A 23,572-nucleotide genomic window follows, 5' to 3' on the forward strand; every position below is an offset into this window, starting at 1 on the left:
GTTAGCGAATGCAGACAGATTGTCAAAATATAGACAGCTTTAATGGAGGAATAGACTTACAGAACCACCGTTCTGCGGAGACCAGGAAAGCAGAAGCGAGCACTGGGAGCACGCTCGCCAAATTTATAGGCAAACTTTAGCCTGAGGCGAACACGCCCCCTAAGGGGTGGGACTTATCCCTACACAAGAGTACACAAGTAAGGAGCAGATTATTCACATAAGTGATGGAGTTGAACAAGATGGTTAAGAATCTGGAACACAACAGGACAATTCTGTATGATTCATTAAAAATGCATTTATTTGCTAATTATTTCCACATACAGATCTGTATGAGACCGTGCGCAGTGTGCAGGAGACTTTGGAGGCCAGAAGACAATGTCAGGTCCCCGAGAGCTGGGATTGCAGCTGCTGCGAGCTGTGGATGTGGCAAGAGTGGCAGGACCTCTGCAAGAGTGGTGCGCACCCTTTACCCCTGAGCCGTCCCTCCAGCCCCTTGATCTGATTCCTACATCACATTCTAGATTATAGAAAATTGAAGAGGGGATTATGAATTGAAAGTAAGATATAAACACCTAACAATGACTATTGAAGGAAATATGGGAAAAATAATTAAACTTCACGAAATGAGAAAGCGCCTGTAATATGTTAACCCATGAGGGGGATTCAAAGAAAACGATACAGTTTTTAGTAGGCAATATATAAAATGTAAATTTCAGAGTATCAAAAATCATGAACAAAAAAGAACGGTAACTTAGCAAAATGTATTTCAGAATGTTATAGGAAAAATGATTAACATGGCATTGTTATAATTTATTATGAAAAGTATATGCTTGCTAATGGAATTGACAAAATGAATGAGTAGAAAATTCATGGAAGAAATTACAAATAATTAATAAACGGATGAACAACTTCAATATCTCTGATATTTACTCAGGACAAATAAATATAAAGAAAACTATTTTCCACATCAAATTAGCAAGTATTTAAAAAAATAATAGTGTTACCAAAGAAATAGGCACATTAGTACTCAGGATACGCTGTAGATATGAACACTTTCTCTCCAGAATTTTCAAAATATATACATAAAGAAGCTTGTGTTTCAGAGCATATTTTAAGAAAATTTAGGAGGTTGAGGCTGTAGCTCCGCTGGCAGAGTGCTTGCCTAACTCAGACAGAGCAGGCCCAGCTCTGTGTTCCTGCCACCCAGGAGGAAGGTCAAGCCACGCAGGGAGCTCAAGGTCAGCCTGGCTGTATTAAAAAAAATAAAAAACAAAACCTTTATGGAAACCCATTACTTTGTAAGCTTCAATTTTTTGTTTTGTTATCTATCTATCTATCTATCTATCTATCTATCTATCTATCTATCTAGCATCTGTCTATTTATTTGAGTTCTGGAGACATTTTATTTAGAAAAAGACCCATAATTTTAAGATTTTTAAGATTTTAAAAATGGTGCCCTAAATAGATACAAGGTAATCCCGAATACCCAAAGTATTTACACAGGGCCTACAAAATAAATAGAAAAATTAATTGTCCACTGATTCATCTCATCTTCTCTTTCCTCGTCTTCTGCCGTGCATCTTGCTACCTGTGATAAACCCCTCTCTTTTTTTTATTTCAGATCCGCACTTGGCTCTGGTGTTACCCACTGTGTTCCTATTGGTTTTTCCTCTGCTGGTCTAACAGAGCCATCTTCAGTGGGTTCATGAGGAACAATCTATCTTCCTTAGCTTATGAACATTTTTTCCCCTAAGATAGAGTCTCTCTATGTAACTCTGGCTGTCCTCAAACGGTATATGTGCACCAGGCTGGCCTGAAGCTTTCAGAGACTCACCTGCCTCTGTCCCCCAAGTGCTGGGGTTAAGGCAGGAATCACCTTGCCCAGTATTGTTGATGAGCACCTTAGATCAGCACTCTGCCACTGTGACGGGCCTTGGCCATGCTGACACATGTTTAGAGACTGGTAATGAGATTTGGCCCTCCAAATCTCCCCTGAAAAATCTTTGTGAGATTTAAGACAAAATGAGGTCTCATTTCCATTGTAGCCATACCTTCTGCAATCTGGAAACTCTAAAGCCATATCCTGTTATCCAAAATGATGAGAGTAAGCCTGATGCTATGGTTCCTAAGGATCTGAACTGAGAGCCTTTTAACAAAGCACAGTGTGGCAATTCATCAAAAGCAGGGTGAAAAGACGAATGAGGGCAAGGGCAAATTCTGAAACTTCTCAGTTTCAGGCCATCTTAATTTAGTTCAGCCAGGGTATGCATATTAATGTTTTGAAATAAAAAAATTTTTGGCAGGTGGCCCATGAGATGAATTTGAAAGCCACATACAGAGATCCTGTTTTTCTCAGTGTCAAATAAATGCGTCAATGATCAATAGATCATGTATCAATAGATTTCTGATCAACAGATCAATGCACCAGTAGATGCGTCAGTTTGATAAAGAGATACATTTATTGCAGTTTTAATTTCACAAGCCTTGTGCAGCTCAAGTATGTTATCTTTAGGCTTCATCTTAGTGTCTGCGTCAGAGAGAGGCGCAGGCACCCTCCAGTCATGCCCTGCCTGTCTTGATCTGCTATTTATTCCTCTGGAGGAGAAGATGAGGATCCATTCCTTCCTTTCCCCATGCCACTCTTGGTCAGAACCCCCAGGATGCAGTCTGTCTCCTTTCTCTACCACTTCTGCCACAGCCACCTGCTTAGCTGGCTGCTCAGTATCTTCTTGGCTTCTTTGCCTGAATATCTATGCCCTTGTGCCACTGTTTGGTCACCGCCATCTTGCTTCTATAAGCCAATTAAAAAAAAAAGACCGACTATAGAGTCCATTCTGCATGGATAGATAATGTATCCCCTGCCTCCGAATGTATGAGCTATTAATAAAACTCTCAGGGTCAGGTATGGGGTAGCTCCCTATGTGCTATTGGTTAGAGAGGCCCCAGAGACATCCAAAGAGTCATCAATAGTTTCAGTGATGAAAACAGAAGGTTACAATACCAGCCTGTTGACAAGTTATGCTTGCTCGTGCAGTAGTGGCATAGGTGTCATGTGGGACCAACTAACCACTTTCTGATCGAATTTGAGGTCTGCTCTATAGGAACAAATTCACGTCTGATGTAATCCTGGTCAAAAACTGTGGTTCCAGAAGTTAGAGGCCCTGGGAAGGTTGGTGTGTATGTGTGTGTGTGTGTGTGGGAACCCCACTCCTCTTCTTCTGCTAAAAGGATATGTTATCAACCTACCTTCTAAATATCATATAAATATTTGTGTTTATACCCATAACTCAATGCTGCTTTCTTCTCCTCCTCCTTCTTGTTTATCAAGTGTCTTTTAATATAATATTATTTATAGTGTTAACAAACCAAGTAGTTACATTGGTTAATGAATAGAGAAACTGCCTTGGCCTGTTGATAGGGCAGAACTTAGGTAGGCAGGGAAGACAGAACTGAACGCTGAGAGGAAGAAAGGTGGAGTCAGAGAGACATCATGGATCCGCCACTGGTGACAGATGTGCTGAAACTTTGCTGGTAGGCCCACTACCTCGTGGTGATACACAGATTAATAGAAATGAGTTAAATTAAGACGTAAGAGTTAGCCAATAAGTAGTTAGAGCTAATGGGCCAAACAGTGATTTAATGAATACAGTTTCTGTGTGATTATTTCTGGGTTAAGCATCCGGGCGGCAGGGACGAATAAGCAGTTCCACTACAACACATATTGTCCTTACTAAGATGTAAATTTGCAGGGGACATAAGAAAGGAGAAGCTAGGCATGGTAGCACATGTCTTTAATCCCAGCACTGGGAAGAATTGGTGGTGCATATGTTGAAGATACTTAGTATACATGTAAGAATTGTTCAAGAGTAAATGAAACATATTTAAAAATAAATAAAAATAATGGATGTTAGTGTGTCAGTTAATGTTTCTATGGCTGTGCTAAACATCATGACCAAAGGCAACTTAGAGAAGAAAGGGTTTGCTTCACCTAACAACTCACGCTCCATCACTGAGGGAAGTCGGGGCAGGAACTCAAGGGGAAACAAAGTGGAGGAGGCCATGGAGGAGTGCCACTTTCTGATTTGTTCCTCTTGGCCTGCTCAGTTCGTTTTCTGAAATACTCCAGGACCACCTACCTAGTTAGTAGCATCACCCACACTGGCCTGGGCCTTCCCCATTTCCCACGTCAATCATCAATCAAGAAAAAACACATTATGTTTCAAACATCATTATCTATTAGATAGCAACTCAAATAATGGATTTCCCTGTTGTTGGAGATGAAACTCTGGGTTTTGTGCATGAAAGGCCCTGAGCTGTGCTCTGTGCGTTTTCAAGGTCTCCTGTCTTTACGGTACAATGCATGTCTAAATCCCACACAGTGTTTCTAATGATCTTTGAAATGGGACGCTGTGGTCGCTGGCATTTTCCTTCGACATGACTTACCACAAGGCTATCCTGCCCACTGCATCAGGAAGGCAGGGACTGTGCCCATCTGGGTCACCACCGTAGCTCTATCCCTGCTGCGCTGCCTGGTACACCCCAGGGCTCAGTTATGATTACCTGAGTAACTGAGAAAATGCCTACTGCTGTTTCAAAAATATTTTTTCATGTTTTCTACCCTGTTTGACATGACAAAGATTTGATTTTTATTGAGAAATTACAAATAGAGCCTTTAGACTCCCTCAAGATTAAACACTAAAATCCTCCAAACAATTCTTTTGTTCTTAGGGACTGCATGAACTCAAAGGACATTTATAATGCCTGTTAATGCTCTAGGAAGTTAGCCAAGAACTTTCCCATCACTGGGAGTTCTGAAACCTTCAGGACTTTTCTCCTGGTGTGTTTAAGAGCTCATGTTCACTCTGAGCAAGGAATACGCTGGCTCGTGTTGACACGGTTGTCTTCCCCACCTCCCCTTAAGAAACACTGCATCTTCTTTTCAGGGTCACGGACGATTCCAGCTGCCTTTGAGGTGTTGCAGGAGACAGCCCTCCAGCTCTAATCAGAGACAATCCGCAGCACACAGTACAGTTTCCCAGCAGGATAAAAGCTGGTTTCTATAAGGTAATATCTCTCTCTCTTGAGAAAGAACGGTCTGTAACACTGGTACTGTCAAATTTCCAGGTCATCCTCGCTTGCTGGGAGAAAGAATCCTTCTGATGAGAGCACACTCCCTGGAGAGAGAGAGGAGGCAACAATTGCCCTCTGAACCGACCCTTGCCTCAGAAAGATAGCTACAATGAGCCCCAGGGAGGCCCGGGACTGTGGGCAGAGGAGTTGTGGGTGAACACAGAAGGAAGATCGCTTAAGTGGGATGACTCGCACAGACCTCTGTGACTCTCTCGCAAGCAGACTGATGTCCTCGGTGTTGGCCAGGCTCGGGTCATTTTCATGTTGAAGTTGCTCTGAGGATTAACAGGGCTGTGTATGGACTCTGCAGATGAAAACAGAATCCTTTAATGGCATTTTCAAGGGTAAAGGAGGGAGACTTGATTACTCTGCAGAGGAACAGAGAGAAATCCCAACCACTCTCCATGTACTTCAGCAGAGGTCTGTTACGCCCCATATGTAATAACTACCTCCTGTTTCTAGAGCAACGGTTCTCAACCCTCCTAATGCCTCTTTACTACAGCTAGTTCCTCAAGTTGTGGTGACCCCACAACATTATTAAAATTATTTCCAATGCTCCTTTATAACTGCTATTTTGCTGCTGCTATGAATGGTAATGTAAATATCTGATATGCAGGATATCTGTTACGTGACCCTGTGAAAGGGTGTTTGACTCACAAAGAGGTGGTGACCCACAGGTTGAGAATGGCTGGCATAGAGGAAAGCCTGTGTGGTGGTCAGCCTTTGCTTCTGCTTACCCTCTCCTCCCTAAAATCCTCTGCTTAAACCGGGCGGTAGTGGCGCACACCTTTAATCCAGCACTCGGGAGGCAGAGGCAGGGGGATCTCTGTGGGTTTGAGGCCAGCCTGGTCTACAGAGAGAGTTCCAGGACAGCTAGGGCTGTTACACAGAGAAACCCTGTCTGAAACCCCCCCCAAAAAAATCCAAGAAGAGAGGGAGAGAGAGACAGAGAGACAGAGACAGACAGACAGACAGACAGAGAGACAGAGAGAGAGCCTTTTCTTGTACACAAACCCCACTCCCTAAAGTACACATATGCTTATCATAGCATTTCTGATTTTACCCTACCTCAGAGCACATGCCAAGGAAAGGTTTTTGTGACCTTTGAAGCTTGCCTACGAAGACAAATCAGTCGCTGGATGGAGTGTTGCAGCCTGTTGCCCGATTCAGGTCAAGCTTTATGCCGTCACTATTTGGTCATATTTACTAAATGTCTTACTTGCTCTATTATCTGTTTTTCCACATGTCTGCCGTTTTTGAGTTTTAATTGCTTTTATTTACCAAATGTCTTACTCATTATATTATCTAGGTTTTCAGATGTGTTCTCCTTTGCACCAGGAAGAGAGTCCAGTCTACTGGCATCACTGCACGGATGGAGTCCAGAGGGACGTCACCACCAACGCTTTGAAAGACCCCTGCCATCATTTACTTGACAAGAATTAAACATCTCATCCTATTGAATAATTTCAGTTATTCAACAACTCCCAAGGCTCCATCAGTGTCCTTCCTATCATATTCTAAAAAACAAACAAGCGAAGAAATAAACCCATAGAAGCACCTGTGATTTAAGAAACTTGTATTGCTGCTTAGATTGAGAAGAACAACCCACAGGCATAAATAAACCATGCCAATACTCCCATGGGAGGAAAGATTAACAATGACAGGTATTTCCCAAACTGTGTCAACAGTACGTGGAAAGAACATGACACACTACATAGTATTTGGGGTGTTTATATTGGATGCTTTACCTCCTATTTCTGTAAATGGTGGTGGGTGGGGCGGGGATGGCTTTTCTATTCTCTTGTAACAGAATCTAGGCAGCTTTACTTGTGGCCAAGCACAGAACCAACTGTAAAATAGCCTCATATTGGGAGACAAATCGTGCTCGAAAGAGTATAGCCCAACAGCGGATGATATGCAGGATTATTCTCTGCCCCAAACAGTGGTTGGAGGCAATTGTGTTCTGCTTTCTCTTTGCTGTGTGTAGCCTTCACTGGGCCAAGTGCGTTCCCCTCTGAATTCTAGTCACGGCGTTCGTATACTGCCTCTACTGCCTCAGTCAGCACAGGCTGCTGTAACCAGAACGTAGATGCTCCACGGCTTAAAAAACACACATCCATTTCTCACAGTTTTGGAGGCAGGAAGCTGCCAGCCAATATGCCAACAATAAGGGTTTCTGGAGAGGACATGTGCCATAGCTTAAATTGTCATGTTGATATAGGCTAGAGCAGAGTCTCATGGAGAGATTGTCCAGTCGGATTTGCCGGTGGGCGTGTCTGTGGGGGGATTGTCTTATTCTATTCGTTGATGCAAAAGTGGGCGGCCCCATCCCCTGGGTTTGGCTCCTGGATGAACAGGAGGTGAGGTGTATGCATTAATTTATTATGCTCACTCTTGGCTGAGGGGCTTTCTATCTACAGAGCTTTGAGTTGAAGAGAATCCAAAGCTTTCTGTGGCGTGTGTGCTGAATATGGACTGTAGGGAGAATGGGCGCCATCGGGACCCACTTGGGTCCTGGAAAGAGGACAAGGCTGGGAAACAGCTAAAAACAGTGGACGTGATGTGATGGGGAAGAATTCCGGAGAAAGTTTGAACTCGGGGGATGACAAAACCATTAAGAATGTCCCTAGGAGTTGGATATAGTTGTCGACACCTATAATCCTAGTACTTAAGAGGCAGAGACAAGAAAATCATGGCTTTAAGACCAGCCTGAGCTATAAAATGAGTCTAACCCAGCCAAAGCTATATAACAAAACACTGTCACAAACAAATAAACAAAACCAAACACGAGAGACTCCGGATAGAGCATGTGTGTGGAGCACCAGGCAGGCTTCGGGTCCAGCCCCATACAAGGGAGGGAAAGGCTGTGCCTGTCTTTTCTCATCAACGCTAACGAGGCTCTGACACCCCAGCACCACGCTCCATCTGCAGCTACACAGCCATCAGAAATCTTGCGCTTTGCTTTCCCACGTCCGCTGTCAGCGGACCTCTTTCTGGTCTTAGGTCCATCCTCCTCTCCTCTCATGCCTTCCGCCACACCACTTCCTTTGGTTTTTCCCACTCCCCTTCTGCAAATTGCTTCATTCATTCATGATATGTAACACAAAAGGGCCTGTTTGTTGGGGTTTCTGCCTTGCCCAGTTCCCCACAGCTGGCAAGCCCCAAAGAAAATTACACAGAGTCTACATTAGGTTATAAACTGGCCCATTAGCTCAGTCTTCTTATTAGCTCTTATAACTTATATCAACCCATTATTCTTATTTATGTTAGCCACGTGGCTCAGTACCTTTCTCAGCTGGGCAGATCACACCTTGCTTCTTGGTGGTCAGGGCAGGAGTGGGAGGAACGGGCTTCCTCCTTCCTAGCATTCTCTTGTTCTCATCGCCCTGCCTCTACTTCCTGTCTGGTTGGCCCACCTATACTTCCTGCCTGGCCAATAAGCGTTTATTTAAAACATGATTGACAGAATACGGACAATTCTCCCGCACCAATGATAAAAGACTGAATCTTTTCAGAGACTGTTTTTAGGGTTGTGTCCATGGGCCCTGTCCCCTCTTACAGGGTCTTCATCAACACAGATGATGCTTCCTTGTCTTCCAGGTCTGACCATACTGCCTACTAACTCCATGCAGCTCCTCTTGGAACTCCTGCAGAAGTTTAGGATAAACAGAATCCATTTATTCCAGAATAAACTCTCGTTTGTCTGGTCTTTCCCATGTAAGGCCTCCTCTTGTCTTTTTCTTCGGTTTCAGCTAGTTCCCATCCAGTTTTCCCTAGATAAAAGCAGCAATACCGACCTGGATTTCCAGCTCAGCTACCCCCTCTCCTTCCCCATGGACTAACTGCTGCTCGACCCTTTGGCTAACAGCCCTAGTCTCGCCAGCACTTTCTCCGGGACTCGGTTGGAAATACATATGGGGCTATTATTTTGGGTCATCACGAAGGCTGTGGGGCAGTATGAGGATTAAGTAGCTGGAGTCCAGGGAAGTGTGGTGCTCTGTGGTGTCTGTGGCTCCACCCAGCCCACCAGCTGCCAAGTGTCCTATAGACACTGACGTAGCACAATCAAGCACTGCACATTGCTTTGCTTCTGATTTTTTTTTTTAATTTCTTGGGCTGGAGATATGGCTTTAGCAGTTGCAAGTACTTGCTGCTCTTCCAGAGGACCTGAGTTTCCTAGCACCCACATCTGGCAGCTCACAACTGCCTGTGGCTTTAGCTCGCGAGGATCTCAGTCTCTCTTCTGGTCTCTGCCAGCATCCACATTCTGCAGTACGCACCCACACAGAGACACAAACACATAATTAAAAACAAAGCAAGTCTTCCACATCTTTATTTCTTATAATTAGGGCCTTAGGTTGATTTTTTTGAAAGTTGAACTATGATATCTCTGAATTTCATTTCAGCACAATTAAGACGACACAAACTATCCTTTACGGAATGCAGCACTCCCCAGACAGTGAGGCAACACTAGTGGTCTCAATCAGTGTTTCCATTGCTGGAATGAAACACTGTGTCCAAAAGCAGGTTGGGGAGGTCGGTTGGAATGAAACACTGTGTCCAAAAGCAGGTTGGGGAGATCGGTTGGCGGGGTAGAAACTCAAAGCAGGAACCTGGAGGCAGGGGCTGATGCAGAGGCCATGGAGGGACAAATTCTCACTGGGTTGCTCAGTTTGCTTCTATCCAGAACCCAGAACCACCAGCCCAGGACTGACACTGCCCCAGTGATTTGAACCCTCCCACGTCAATCATTTATTAAGAAGCTATAAGCTTGCCTGCAGCCTGGTCTTATGGGGGCATTTTCTCAATTGGAGGTCCCTACTCTCAGATTACTCTAGCTTCTGTCAAGTTGCTGGAAAATTAGAGAACACACTACTGTACACTACAATCCAGAGAGTGTGGAAATTCTCACCACCTGTACCACACTCTAGAATACACTGTGGCAGCACAACCGCACGGTGTGCATATATCCCACAAATATAGACTGGAAAAGTGTTGAGGGGAGTGGGCTGTGTTCCTGCTGCCTGGCTCCCATCCGCCTGGCTAGCTTAGCCCCCGAAATAACAACACACAAACTGTATTCTTTTAAACACTGCCTGGCCCATTATATCTAGCCTCTTCTTGGCTAACTCTCATATCTTGCTTAACCCATATTTAGTAATCTGTGTAGCACCAGTCTTACCGAGAAAGATTCAGCATGTCTGACCTGGAGAGAAGAAGCATGGCATCTGCCTAACTTCCCTTCTTCCCAGCATTCTGTTCTGTTTACTCCACCCACCTATGTTCTAACCTATCAGGCCAAGAAGTTTCTTTATTAATTAACCAATGAAATCAACAGATTGATATATGACACTCCCACATCAGAAAAGGAAACCACACTATACTTTTCAGATACGCTGCAGAAATGCTTATCGGAAGAGGAGGTGGCCAGCTGGTACATCACACGCTAGTGTGACCCACAGGCACAGGTTTGCCTAGGATTGTCAGTTACATTCAAATTTCACATTGTCTTAGTCAAGGTTTATTGCTTTGAATAGACAGTATGATCACAGAAACTCTTATAAACAAAAACATCTAATTGGGGCTGGCTTACAGTTCAGAGGTTTAGTCCATTATTGTCATGATGGGACATGGTGGCATGCAGGCAGACCTGGTGCTGGAGAGGTAGATTAGCATTCTACATCTGGATCAGCAGGCAGCAGGAAGAGAGAGTGAGCCACTGGGCCTGATGTGAACACCTGAAGTCTCAAAGCCCACCCCAGTAACACACTGCCTTCAACAAAGCTACACCTACTCCAACAAGGCCACATGTCCTAGCAGTGACACTCCCAATGAGCCTATGGGGACCATTTTCATTCAAACCACCACACAGATGAGCAACAAATTGTATTTTAATATGTGCCTCATACAATAGTTGAGATATACTAAACCCTACCCACTTTTTACTTGAAATTCCAATTTTATAAGGTGTCTTGCTTGCCTGCTGATCTGGTAACCCCATGGTGGTTGTTATTTTTCTTAACTTTTCTTGTTATAGTTTTGCCAAAATTTAAAATTAATTGATTTGATTTAAAATTAAGTCTCTATTTCTTAGAAAAAAGCCAAAGGTCTGGATTTGGCCTGTATTCCACTTGAAGGAGGGGAAGTTACTCCAGTTAGATGGGGTCCACTCAGCACAGGTTACCCCAGCTCCCATTCCAGTCCCTACCCCATTCCGTGGCTCACAAAAGCATTTGATTCTACAGCTAAGAGGAAAGCGAACTCTTTACTTACTTATCATGTCTGCTCAAATGGATAGCAGGCAGGCTGGCAAGGTGACTGACTCACATGGAAAGGCAATCACTACCAAGTAGGGTTGATCCTCTGGACCCACAAACTCCCATAAGTTGTCCCCTTATCTCTACTAGTGTGCACGCTGTGTAACACCCCCCCAACACATACCAAATAGATGCAATATTTTACTAGGAAAATGAAAGATAACTCAGTAAGGCCACATAATTCCAAAAACAAGAATGCCATCTTTCTTGAGGAACCAAATCTTTCCTCTGTTTGTTTGTTTTACCCTGAGCCAGCTTTTAAACCCAGAGAGACTTGACCACAGACAACACAGGGGCACTGATGAAAAAGAAACTCCATGCTTTTTTCTGTTTTCCTTGAGCTGTTTTTGCTCCCACAATGATTAAATTGGGGCAACAGAGAGAAGAGAAGGGGGCCACATGAGGTAGTGACACATACGTCCATGCGCCGGTATGCATGGCAGTCAGGCATAATGAGCCACGGATTCTGACTTTGTGGGAACTTTGTTCATTTCTCACCTGGGAAATGGTTTCCTTATCTAGCGCTGTTAGGGCAAGGTAGAGTCCTGGACACCCCGAGAGCTTTAAAATAATACGCTCAAATCGCTGATTGCAGCATGTCTATAAAGGGTTAAATATAAGCAAACTCCACACAAGAAAACCTAAGCTGTTGGCAGTTGTCTCCATCTGTGTATCAGGATGCTTCCAGAAGGGAGGCAGAGCAGAGAGGATGTCAAGACCTCAGCACAAATTGCTGGTGCCAGCCAGGTGCCCATTACACAAAATTCTTTCTGTTTCTCCCTATTTTCAATCTGCTCCATGTAGAACTGTGGGACTCCTGGTGTGGACTGTCATGAATGTGACCCCACTAGGGGTGTCTACTCAAGACTCTGGGTCCCCGGACTATCATCTACACTCCTCCCTATCCGACATTGCTTTGTAGTCCTGAATGCCCTGAAGCTTGCTATGGAGACCACGCTGACCTCAAACTCACAGAGATCCCCCTGCCTCTGCTTCCCAAGTGCTTGAACCACACATGTCCCCTACCCCCAGGTCTTTTAAAGCTAAGACACCTGTTCTCAACCTGCCCTATCCAGAGGTCTCTGAGGAAGGCAGAGAGTCTGTAAGTCTTTAGTCTGCTCCTGGGAATTCTGCAAAGTGGGGCAGCCAGGGGGGGGGGGCTGTGCCTCACAGTGAAGGGCGCGGTGGACCTGAGAGCTCACCCTCTGATATCAGAAAGGTACATGAGCACTGTGTGAAATAGTGAGGCTTCCTAAGTGTTCAAGGCACCAGAGGTCTCAAAGAGAAGTAAAGGAGGTGAAAAAGCGCTGAAGGCCCTGGGGGTGAGGTGGGACTTGTGTCTCACAACTCCTCCGCTAACTCAGGGTGGCCAGGTTTCACTTAGTAATAAAGGTGGGAAAACGAAGTTTGAAAAATCCCAGCTAATTCAAATACAACATTTCATATGAAGAGAAACAGGCCAGAAAGAGCATGTAATGTAGGTGCAATGAGGCCAGTCAGCAGCAGGCTTGGGATCAGAACCTGGGTCTCGCTAACTCCTAGCCCAAGGCTTCCTGCTGAATACCTCATTTCAGGAGCCCCCCCCCCCCCAGGTTCCACTGGGGATCTGGTTGTGCTGGGAGACGCTCGCTGGTTCAGACCACAGCAGGACCAGGTCATTAGTTGGCCCCATTGCCAATCAGCTGGAGTCTCCCCTAAGTGGTTCCAACCACCAGCTGGGTCAGGAATGCAACTTTGACCCATGATCCTGAGCCCAGGGATGCCTGGAAAGCTCAGAGCTTCTGGGTCTGCTGGTGAGGCAGGTGCCCCAGTGCCCTTGGTATTTTTCCTGCACTGTGTAGCTCACCACATGACCAGGGCAGAGTTCACCTGGGAAATTCCATCTCTGAGCCTTACTTTATTAATGGAACTGAAAGGAATGTTGCACTTTCTATAGTGGGCCGGGAGCATCTGTTTTCCCTGATGTCGCATGAAGTAATGAACTGGAAACATCACTGAGTCTGTCTGTCCTAGACAGGGCTTTGCGATGCCCTTCCAGAGTAAGAGTTATAATGTGATCTGTTATGTGTGACTCAGACCCACACCAAGTTTAAGCTTATCTCTACACATGAGTATCTGAGAGCTAAGATGACTTCTGACCCAATGTCACACCAGTGTATACCCTGCCTACAGCAGAGTGCCCTAGTTACTCAAAAGCTACTCTCTGGGTGGCAATTGACGGGCGGATCTTGTCACCCGTGCAGAATGTTCTCTGTCTTGACAGTTGTTTCATGTGGACTGCATAGGCTGAGAGAACAGAGGAGAGCTCACCGTAGGTTAGGTCCCCTCCCTATTTACTCACACTGCCTGGGCATCGGGTGGGTGGAGTCCCCATGAAAACATGACGGTCCTGCTTTCTGTGGAGTCTAAGCTGGAGCAAGTCTCCCTGATTCACCTACAGAAAGAGATCAGATCTGTCTCTGACTCCACCTCCTCCTTCTCCCTTGCTCTCTCCTTTTCACATACCCTTCACACCTGCAGATGTGCATATAAAATGTTTTGTGGCCATCATTGTTGGTAATCACCAAATAGTTCCAGCACACGCCTTTGTGGCCTTTTGTAGGTAAGTGGGGTCCTATGTCTCATTTTGGCCAATGAGTTTGCTGAGAAGTCCCATGGGTCATTTCTGAGTTAGTCATTACTTGCCCTCGTGAAACCCCTAGAGCTCTTCCCTCTCTGTATGTCACCTGCACGGTAACTGCACTATCTATCCACTGGCTTCCTGAGTGACCACCTCGAGCTGACTGCCATTCACTGGAGGAACCCACAGTGGGCAAAAGCCTCAGCGAGAATGGCTGGATTGTTCCAAGCCCAGGGCAACAGGGCTGTTTGTTCGTGCAGCGGGCAGCCTCACTGGCTAACACATGGTAGAGATCCGGTGTTGTGTGCACCTTTCTTTCTCCACATAAACCAAGGAGGTGTGTCCTGTCGTCATGCCCACCTTGTGTTTACAAAACCCCAGCTGAGAAAAACAGGAATGAACTTGTCAATGAACACTGCTGACAGCCAGCGGTTTCCCCTTGCCCACCACCCACCCTGGAAAACCTGGCCTTAGGCAGCACACCCCTCTCTTTCCCCTGACTTGGGGACTTTGTGAAGCAGGAGGAAGGTGACATTTGCCACTTTATTGCATAATGGGACCTTCTTGTCATCCACAAAGCCCATGTGACTCAAAGGAAGATTTAGTGGGGCTTCTCTATTTCTTCTAAAGCTTTACTTTTTAAGAATGTGCATGCGTGTCTCTGTGGGTGGGCCTGGACGTGGAAGCTCAGGTGGCTTCACCGCCATGTGAGCGCAGGTGACTTCAGAGGCCGGACACATCAGAGCCCCTGGAGTTGGTATTGCAAACGGCTGTGAGCCACCTGACATGGACGCTGGGAACCAAATTTGGATCATCTGGATTAGCAGCGTGAGTTCTTAACTGCTGAGCCATCTCTCCGAGCCCCAGGAAATTTGGTTTTTGACAAGTCATTATAATCTGATGGTTAGCATTCCATCACTTCCAAGAAAACTATGATCTGGCAAATATATACCCTCCTCACAGCAAGCAGCCCTCAGCTAAGAAAGTTAGTTTTATTAACCAAAAAAAAAAAATCATTCTTCGAATTGATGGCCATGTGAATGACCTTTGGCCTGCTGTAATATAGCAATGTGTCTACCGCAGTAAAAATGCCAGAGTAAGACAGGACCCACAAAAGGCAATAAAGGAGCAACATTCCAAAGACAAACGCACTTGAGACACTTATGACAGCCCTGGGAAGGAGGGCAGCAATCACTTAGAAGAAGTGACAGTGTTTTGGCAGCCTCCGTTACTTTAACTGACAGGAAAAATAAAGCTAGTATAAATTACTTTTCTAAAGAAGCAAGTCATGGGTGCTCCGAATAGAAATCAAAGTTGGTTCAGGGCTTTGACTGACAGCTGCCAGGTGCCCCTCCTCTCTGAGTACACTGAGGTAGGCGTTTCTCTGAGACAGACAGGAAAACCTTTCTAGCGCTACTAATTTCTCTTTGGTTATTTGATTTAATCTGGGTTTTATTCTGCTGTTAATCCCCTCAGACTCACTCTGCCCCTCAGATGGTCTCTTTGAGGCGTATCCTCATCTGGGTCTGCTTGTGGCCTAAAGGCAAATCCTCCATAAATTTAGTCAGGAATAGGGTTGTCTATTCAAATAGCCATTGTTTGTAATGCCATGTTTCCTAAAGACATTGTGAGATATTATAATTTTTTTCTTACTTTTGTCTATGTGGGGGTGAGCATATGTTTTCCATGGGGTGTGTGTGTGTGAAGGTCAGAGAACAATTTGAGGGAGTCAATTCTCCTCCCACCATGTGGGTCCTGGGGTTTAAACTTAGGTCCTCAGGCTTTGTGGCTAGTGCCTTTACCTGCAAAGCCACCTTGACAACCTAAGGTATGGCTTTGGCTTTCTACAATTGGGCCCCTAAATATGACCATAACTTACCCTAAAATGCTCTGGTTTTTGCTGTTGTTTTTCCAATTTCACTTATGCCTTCTAAAGCTATAGTCTTACTTTCTCCCATATAAAAGAACTTGAAAAGTTAAAGGAACCTGCCCCTTTTTCTCAGGCAGCTTTTTTATCTATTAAAATGGGCCAGGCAGAAATGCCTCTTGCTGGTGATGAGCCACATCTAACGTAACACCTCTGAGATTGGGACACACAGTGTCTACTTCATTGGCTGGTCCAAGACCAGGGTATTAGAATCCTTGCCTAAGAACAGCTCATATATCCAGGGGTTTTTCAAGTCTTGAAGTGGCTTAATGTTCAAAACTGCCTCCTTGGGATGAAAGTTCGAACACCATGTGGGTCAAAGTTGAAAGAAGACTGGTACTTCAGCGGGCAGATGAGGGTTTGGAAGGTCTGGCCTGAGGCCTGGTGTGTGGCTGAGGTGGGCAGGATACATCAGGGCAACCCAAGCCCACCTTCAGTTGCCTGCTTCTGACTTCCTTAAGAATCGAGGTTCTTTAAATTCCTTTCTTATGAGACAGAAAAAATTCACAGCCATCAAAAAAAGTAAATCTTACCTTTGTTCTGGCGAGGGAAGTCAGCCTCCTGTTTCTGGGGACCATTTTCTGCAGCGTGGAATCCCCTAGTCACAGGTATTTCTGAAACTGTGCTCTGTGCTCAATTCAACTTCTCCTCCTGCCGCCGCATCTGAAGGCTCCAGGGTCTCGCCGTCAGGAAGAGATTGAGCTGGCGGGTGTTTCTCTCGGAAGACCCCTAAGAGAAGACGGCAGATCTGAAGACCATCTTTGCACAGATTCGATTTGGAACGGAAGCATCGCACACGTACACGCTGCATGCAGAGATGCTGCCGCCATGCAGAAACGGCTTAACAGCGTGCAAACCTCACTTTTTTACAAGTCATTTTAATGGGATTGGATTCACTGGTACAGATCTCACTAAGCCTGCCGAGAGAGAGAGAGAGAGAGAGAGAGAGAGAGAGAGAGAGAGAGAGAGAGATTCATTCACATTCCCTCCAGACTCATCAATATTACCACTTAGCATTTCAGTGTTAATTGTGAAGGCAAGAGACGGATTTTCTCATATAAACTGTAAGACAACAGTGATCTTTGGATCGAGTTCTGAGGCTTCGAGGAAGAGTCCTGCAGACTGTAGCTGCAGGTCAGAGCAAATGCAGAAAGCAAATCTTCCCCTGCTCATGCAGATGAGGAGGCATTCACAATCTGCCTCTCCACGCCTGGCCTCGGAGCTGGAGACAAGGGTTCCCAGGATACAATCTTTGTGAAGGGGAACTCAGCAGTCAACACAAAGGATGATTTCACGTGTGTGGTCCCACTGCGAAAGCCAGGCCACAGACTTAGGGATTCTTGGGTTTGTGCTCACATCTATTGCCTACGCACCCGGCACCCAAGCCTCCGTTATCCTCCACCTCTGCTTTGTATGACTGCAAACGAGTGTGACTCAGGTGGCAACCGGTGTCACGAACCTGAAGAGGGACTCCGTCTCCCTCTAGGCTCCCCGCCCCTTTCAGAGGTGTCTTTATTTGTATTTGTATGTTCCTGTTGACGCTGATAGGAGACAGAGTAGTGCACGGCCAGGCATCCCAGAGGGAGCAGATATTCTTCAGGTCACACAGCTGTGACCCCAGCTCCCCACTTGTTGTGTGTCCCTACGGCTTTCTTGATCTGAGTTGGAAAGATATGTTGCTATTAGTTAGAAGTGCTTCTGTCTTCCACACAAAAAAAAAAAAATGTCTCACTGTGAACCACAGATAAAGCTATTCAATGAAAGAATGGGGCCATGAAGACAAACACTTTGATCGCACACACACACACACACCTCCCCTCAGCAGCTGGACACAAGCATCCCCTGGACTCACAGTGAATTGCAAATTGTGCCGGGTAGGCCTGGGTGGCCTCGAGAGCCAGCATTTCCAGCAGGGCCACACGTGGTGTGGTGTGTGTCAGTCTTTGGACCACACTTTTCAATAGCAAAGAAAAGACTATACAAGCTAGTTGTCCATCGCTTCTTCCGAAGCACATAGCGAAAGAATTGGTACTTAAACACGCGGATCCTGAGCCGGGGTTTCTGGGGTAAGCCTGTAAGCCTAGTCATTTGGGAGGCTGAGGCAGGAAGAGCGCAGGTTCAAGGCAAGCCTGGGTAACTTAGTTAGACCCTATCTGTCTTAATCCGGGTTTCTATTGTCGGGAAGAAAGGGTTTATTTGCCTTATGCTTCCATATCACAGCTCATCATCAAAGGAAGACAGGACAGGAATCCAAACAGGGTAGGATTTGGAGGCAGGAGCTGATGCAGAGGCCATGGAGGGATGTTGCTTACTGGCTTGCTCTCCATGGCTTTCTCAGTCTGCTTTCTTATAGAGCCCAGGACCACCTGCTCTTAGATGAAGCCACCCACAGTGGGCTGGGCCCGCCCCATTTATTACTAATGAAGAACATGTTCTACAGACTAGACTCCAGCTTGATCTTACTGAGACATTTTCTCAACTGAGGCTCCCTGCTCTCAGATGGCATTAGCTTGTGTCTAGAGCCATCCCGCACACTATCCCAGAAGACAGAGTAAAATGTATTCAGTCTCCTAGCATGTGCAAAGGTTCTGGCTTCAATACCCAGTACCAGGGTGCTGGAGAGGGTCCAGAGCAGAACTTACTGCTTTCCCATCCTGGTATCAGCAAGTGCCATCCACCTGTAACTAAGCATTCTTTTCTTCCTTGGGAAAAAGGGTATTATGAATATTTGCCAAGGTAGTGTATTGGAAACGAGAGAACTGACAAGGGCAAATGAGTTGGCAAAAGGACATTCGCTCCAGAAACATTAGCGGGTCCCCTCTCCAGGATGATCAAATGTGGGGAGTGAGGGAGGGTCCAAAAGCAGCTCCCAAATTTCTGGATGGCAGGGCAAGGATGTCCCATCTACATGCAGAAAGCACACGTGGCAGTCAGGAGGGGTGAGTGATGGGAATGAGGGACACCGTTTTGGACACGTGGAGCTGAAGATCTGGGCTGGAGATATATGTTTGAGAGGGCTTACCATGAAGGAGTCATGTGGAATAATGAGAGAAGACAGGACAGAACTCTGGCCAGCCCTCATGGGGAGGGAGTGAGGGGCAGAAGGGACTCTACAAAGGAAACTGAAGGAATGCTGGGGAAGCAGGAAGGAAGCCGGGGAAATGTGGTCACACACCTGTGGTGATAGGGAAGCCTTGATACTGCAAAAGGCAGGCGGAGAAGGAAGCATGGTTGGGGGACAATCAGGTAAGGTTTGAGAACCCATTGTAGACGTCACAGCAGAGCTAGACAAGGGACTTTAAGAGACAGCAGCGTGAAGGGCCAGGATCATGCAGGACCAGGAAGGTTAGGATGCAACAGCTAGGAGGGTAACTGATGGGGGTGGCAACTACAAAGACAGGAAAATGCCCCTGCCGGGGAGGGGGGCGGTTTTCACAGCTGATGTCAGTCACCTTTGATTTTTTAAATGTGGCAATTAGAAAAAGGAAGCAGCAAACAGAAGCTATAAAAATGACGTAAGAACGTTAGAAATCTTTTAAAGTAACACTATAAGAACTAGAGATGGAAAATATCCACGGCAGATGGGTGGTGGTGGTGCACGCCTTTAGTCCCAGCACCCAGGAGGCAGAGGCAGGTGGATTTCTGTGAGTTCAAGGCCAGCCTGGTCTACAGAGTGAGTTCCAGGACGTCCAGTGCTACCTACTGAGATCCTGTCTCAAAAAAAAAATGACTGAATGAATGAACGAATGAGTGAAAAGAAAGAAAAGAAGACATTTATGATAATTTCAGCAAACATTTACAGCTGCATCCCAGAAACTGCAAAGTTCAGAGTTACCATCCAGAAGTAAAATATGAAATCATAAGCCTAGGTTTTTGGTTTTTTTTTTTTAAAAAAAAAAAAAACATAATAGGATGAGCTACTTGCTGCTAAAAACCCATTTGTGCTGAGCAAGATCTTAGGACTACTCCTTCTGGTTCAGAATTTGTGTCAGCCTGGCTTATTGCAATCCCAGAACTTGGGAGGTGGAGGCAGGAGGATCAGAAGTTCATAGCTGTCCTTAGTTACATAAGAAGTTACAGGCCAGCCTGGGCTATTTGAGACCCTGTTTCAAAGAGCACCCAAGAGGTCTTTGTGAACAGCCTTCCCACATTAGCTACGGCTCCTCCTTATTGTGCCTGCCTTTGTTATCGCTGGATCCAGAAACACTTGACCAGGAATTTCAATGTGACATCAAAAGGCACACAGAATTAGAGAGATGGCTCAGTGAATACAGCTCTTGCCTCACAAGGCTGAGGACTGGAGTTTGGATTCTCAGCATCCATGTAAAAGCCTGTAATCCCAGAGCCTGGGGGGTAGAGCTGGATAAACCCTTGGGGAAAACAGACTAGCCAGACTACCTAAAATGGCAAGCTTCAGGTTCAGCAAGAGACCTGGCTTTAATACATAAAATGGAGCTCAGTGGAAGAAGACACCTGATGTGGATGCTGCAAGAATCCACTTCCTATGCACCCGTGTGCATGCATATGCCTGCACAGATACCCATGTGCAACACATGTATGCATCTACACACGGGTGAATGCCATGCATGCCACACACACACTTGCAGAAAGGAAGGAAAAAAAATAAAGAAAAAATATTTTGAAATGAATGAAGAGAGGAATATGATCTTGTTTTGTTCATCTTGACATCTCAGGATGTGGCTCAGCCAGGACCCAGGCCACAAAGGCACTTCCATCAATGTTTGTCGGATGAAGAGCAACATAAAACATTGAACTTAACAGGCTCTGCTCAAATTCCACTACTTCAGAGAGCTTCCCCTGATGAACCCCACTCCTGGGAGGCACTGTTCTTGTGGATTTCTGTGGAAGCTTTTAATCTCATCATCTTGCAATTATTATGATTCATGTGTTGTTTTTAATCACTGCTTTATTAGTTGTGGTTGTGTGTGAGAGAGTGTGAGCTTACAAATGGACACAGGCTGCCCTCCTTGATTCACTGGGGTCTTCTTGGTCAGACCCTCTGTTTACCTTGGCTTTGGCTCTCCATGCAAGTCTGGGCATAGTCATACTTAGCAGTACTTGTTGATGTCATCTTTTTCTTCTTTCTGGGCTATACATTTCTATATTTGAATCATTATTCCAATAATATCTTAGCTCCCAATCCATATGTTTTTCTATTTCACAGAAGGGAGAGACTGAACACATTTGAAGCTGAAATTTCATGTAAGAACAGAATTCTAAGGAAATACATCCTTCATCCTTCCCTAGAAATCCAGCAGACACTTCTGCTAGCAAACTTCCCATCCAGCTGAGGCTGAAAGGTGCTGTCGCAAATGCAGTGTACTTTAATCCTGCAGATCACTTCCTGCTTCCAGAAAAAAAATAAGTATGTGAGGAGGAAGGCCTAAGGGCAAGACAGCAGTTATGAACTCAGTCTCCTGATGACCAACCACTATAGCTCCCCTCGAGGGAATACCTCAGGCACAGCCCTTAGGGAAGTCACTTTCCAAGGCCCAGAGAACAAAGCCGGGTGCGGTCAACACTAGAGAAATGCAGACAACACAATCAGTCTGCTTAAACTGTGAGAACCGCAATCAGTTTTCACATGACTGACAAGACCCAAATGAGTGTCTTTTATCAACTTAATACTACACACACGAAGTCATTCCCTCAGTCAGTGTATACTGAGCCCTTCAGGTGCAAAGGGCACAGAGAAGAGAAAACAACTCCTGAGCCCAGCGTCTCATCTGGACCAACAGACTAGAGCTAGAGTTCTAAGGTGATTTCCGGGAGTTCTTTGTTTCGTCCATTTCTTCTTTTTTTATTGATGGATGACTTTAAAGGCATGATTTATAATTTATCCAAACACACATATATTTGGTTTTGTGAGACAGTGTCTTACCATGTGGTCCAGACTTTCCTCACATTCACTCCAGCCTAGGTTGACCTTTAACTCACAGCAATCCTCCTGCCTCAGCCTCCTGAGGGTTGTGATAACAGGTGAGCACCATCATATTCTGCTTTATATCTTACATAAAAATTTAAAAATATTTTTCTTTGTGTAATATTTTAAACCTACCAAACAGTGATTGCATAAAATGCATAGCTACATAAAATGACCTAGCTCTTAACATGGGATATATTACGCCTCTTAGAAAAATGTACATTTTCTTACTGTTTAGGCTTTTTTTATGGACTGCTGGAAGCCTTCTGTAACATACAACATATCATCAGATTAAGACAGTTCTTTCCTGAAATTACTAATGAAGAGTTTTATGTCAGATATTCTCTCTCTTACTGGAAGTGAGTATCAATCAGTTCATGCTCATAGCTTTATTTAGCTCTGTGACCTACTGACCTTCACCAAGGTCAAGGGTGGGTAAGGCTCCTTTCTAGTGTACCAGTCTCCTCCAGCTGGAGAGCCATGCTCAATACAGCTGGGTGTTTGACTGGTGGCTTCTGCAGGCCTGAGCGCTGACCTTAGTACAGCTGGGTGTTTGATTGGTGGCTTCTGCAGGCCTATGCGCTGACCTTGTTCTGTGTTGCAGTTGTAGAACACAGCTGCCTTGTTGAGAATCCGGAGCTCCATACACGTCACAGCATCTGTTTCTTGTATGACACGCCTGTTGTGTTTCTTTCTGCTGGTATCATGGTATGTTCCACGGTGGCACATGACTAACTATATATATATATTTGTTTTCTAGGTGGCTGGTGCAAAGGTAGACAACTGGACCAACCTCACCCGTGACTGTGACTGGGAGTTTTTTAGAATCCCAGGAGCACAGTGCTGACACTTAGGACCTTTTACAGCCTGATGTCCCTTGCTGGCACCTGGCTGGTTCCTTTGCTCTGTTACAAGAACAAGTGAGCTGTGTCATAATTATGGCAACAGCAGCCTTAGAAATTTGGTTTCATCACTGTCAATTTAATATTGCTTTAAGTCTCCCCTTTTGAAAGAAGGCTTCCTTTAAGGGCATCATGCATCCTGGTGTTTCTTTTCTTTCTTTTACTTATTTTTTAAATTAGAAACATTTACATGTGTTTGGTATACGGATGCTTTGCCTGCATATATGACTGTGTACCAGAGCCCGTAGAATTCAGAAGAGGGAACTGGATCCCCGAAACTAGTCATGGATGGTTACAGGTGCCATGTGGGTGCTGGGAATCGACCCCAGGTCCTTTGCAACAGCAGGCAGTGCTCTTAACCACTGAGCTATGTCCTCAGACCCTCTTCTTTCTTTCTTTCTTTCTTTCTTTCTTTCTTTCTTTCTTTCTTTCTTTCTTTCTTTCTTTCTTTCTTTCTTTCTTTCCTTGTTTCTCGTTTTGAGACCCAATCCTCCGATGCAGCCTTGGCTGACCTGAAATTTACCACGTGGACAGGCTCTGGGGTTTCCTTTAAAGGAAAGTCCCTGATGGTTGATAGCCCTGGGAAGAGAAGCAACATTATTGGTGTATTTATTAACACCATTGTTGTACTAAGAGCAATTAATGATACTCCTGTTGTTTGAGCATCACCTTGGGCATATAGGAAGAAACTGATATTCCAGAAGTAATTGTTTATTTATAGCATTTATTAAA

General features: G+C 45.2%; 1 pseudogene; it reads right to left on the reverse strand.

Annotated features, from left to right (window-relative positions):
* Nucleotides 1–1,953: 1,953 nt before the first annotated feature.
* LOC126513860 (uncharacterized) lies at nucleotides 1,954–22,583 on the reverse strand (annotated as a pseudogene).
* Between the last annotated feature and the right edge of the window lie 989 nt (nucleotides 22,584–23,572).

Source organism: Alexandromys fortis, unplaced genomic scaffold (assembly GCF_014885135.2).
Source record: "Alexandromys fortis isolate MF-2015 unplaced genomic scaffold, M_Fortis_MF-2015_v1.1 scaffold_130, whole genome shotgun sequence".
NCBI lineage: Eukaryota > Metazoa > Chordata > Mammalia > Rodentia > Cricetidae > Alexandromys > Alexandromys fortis.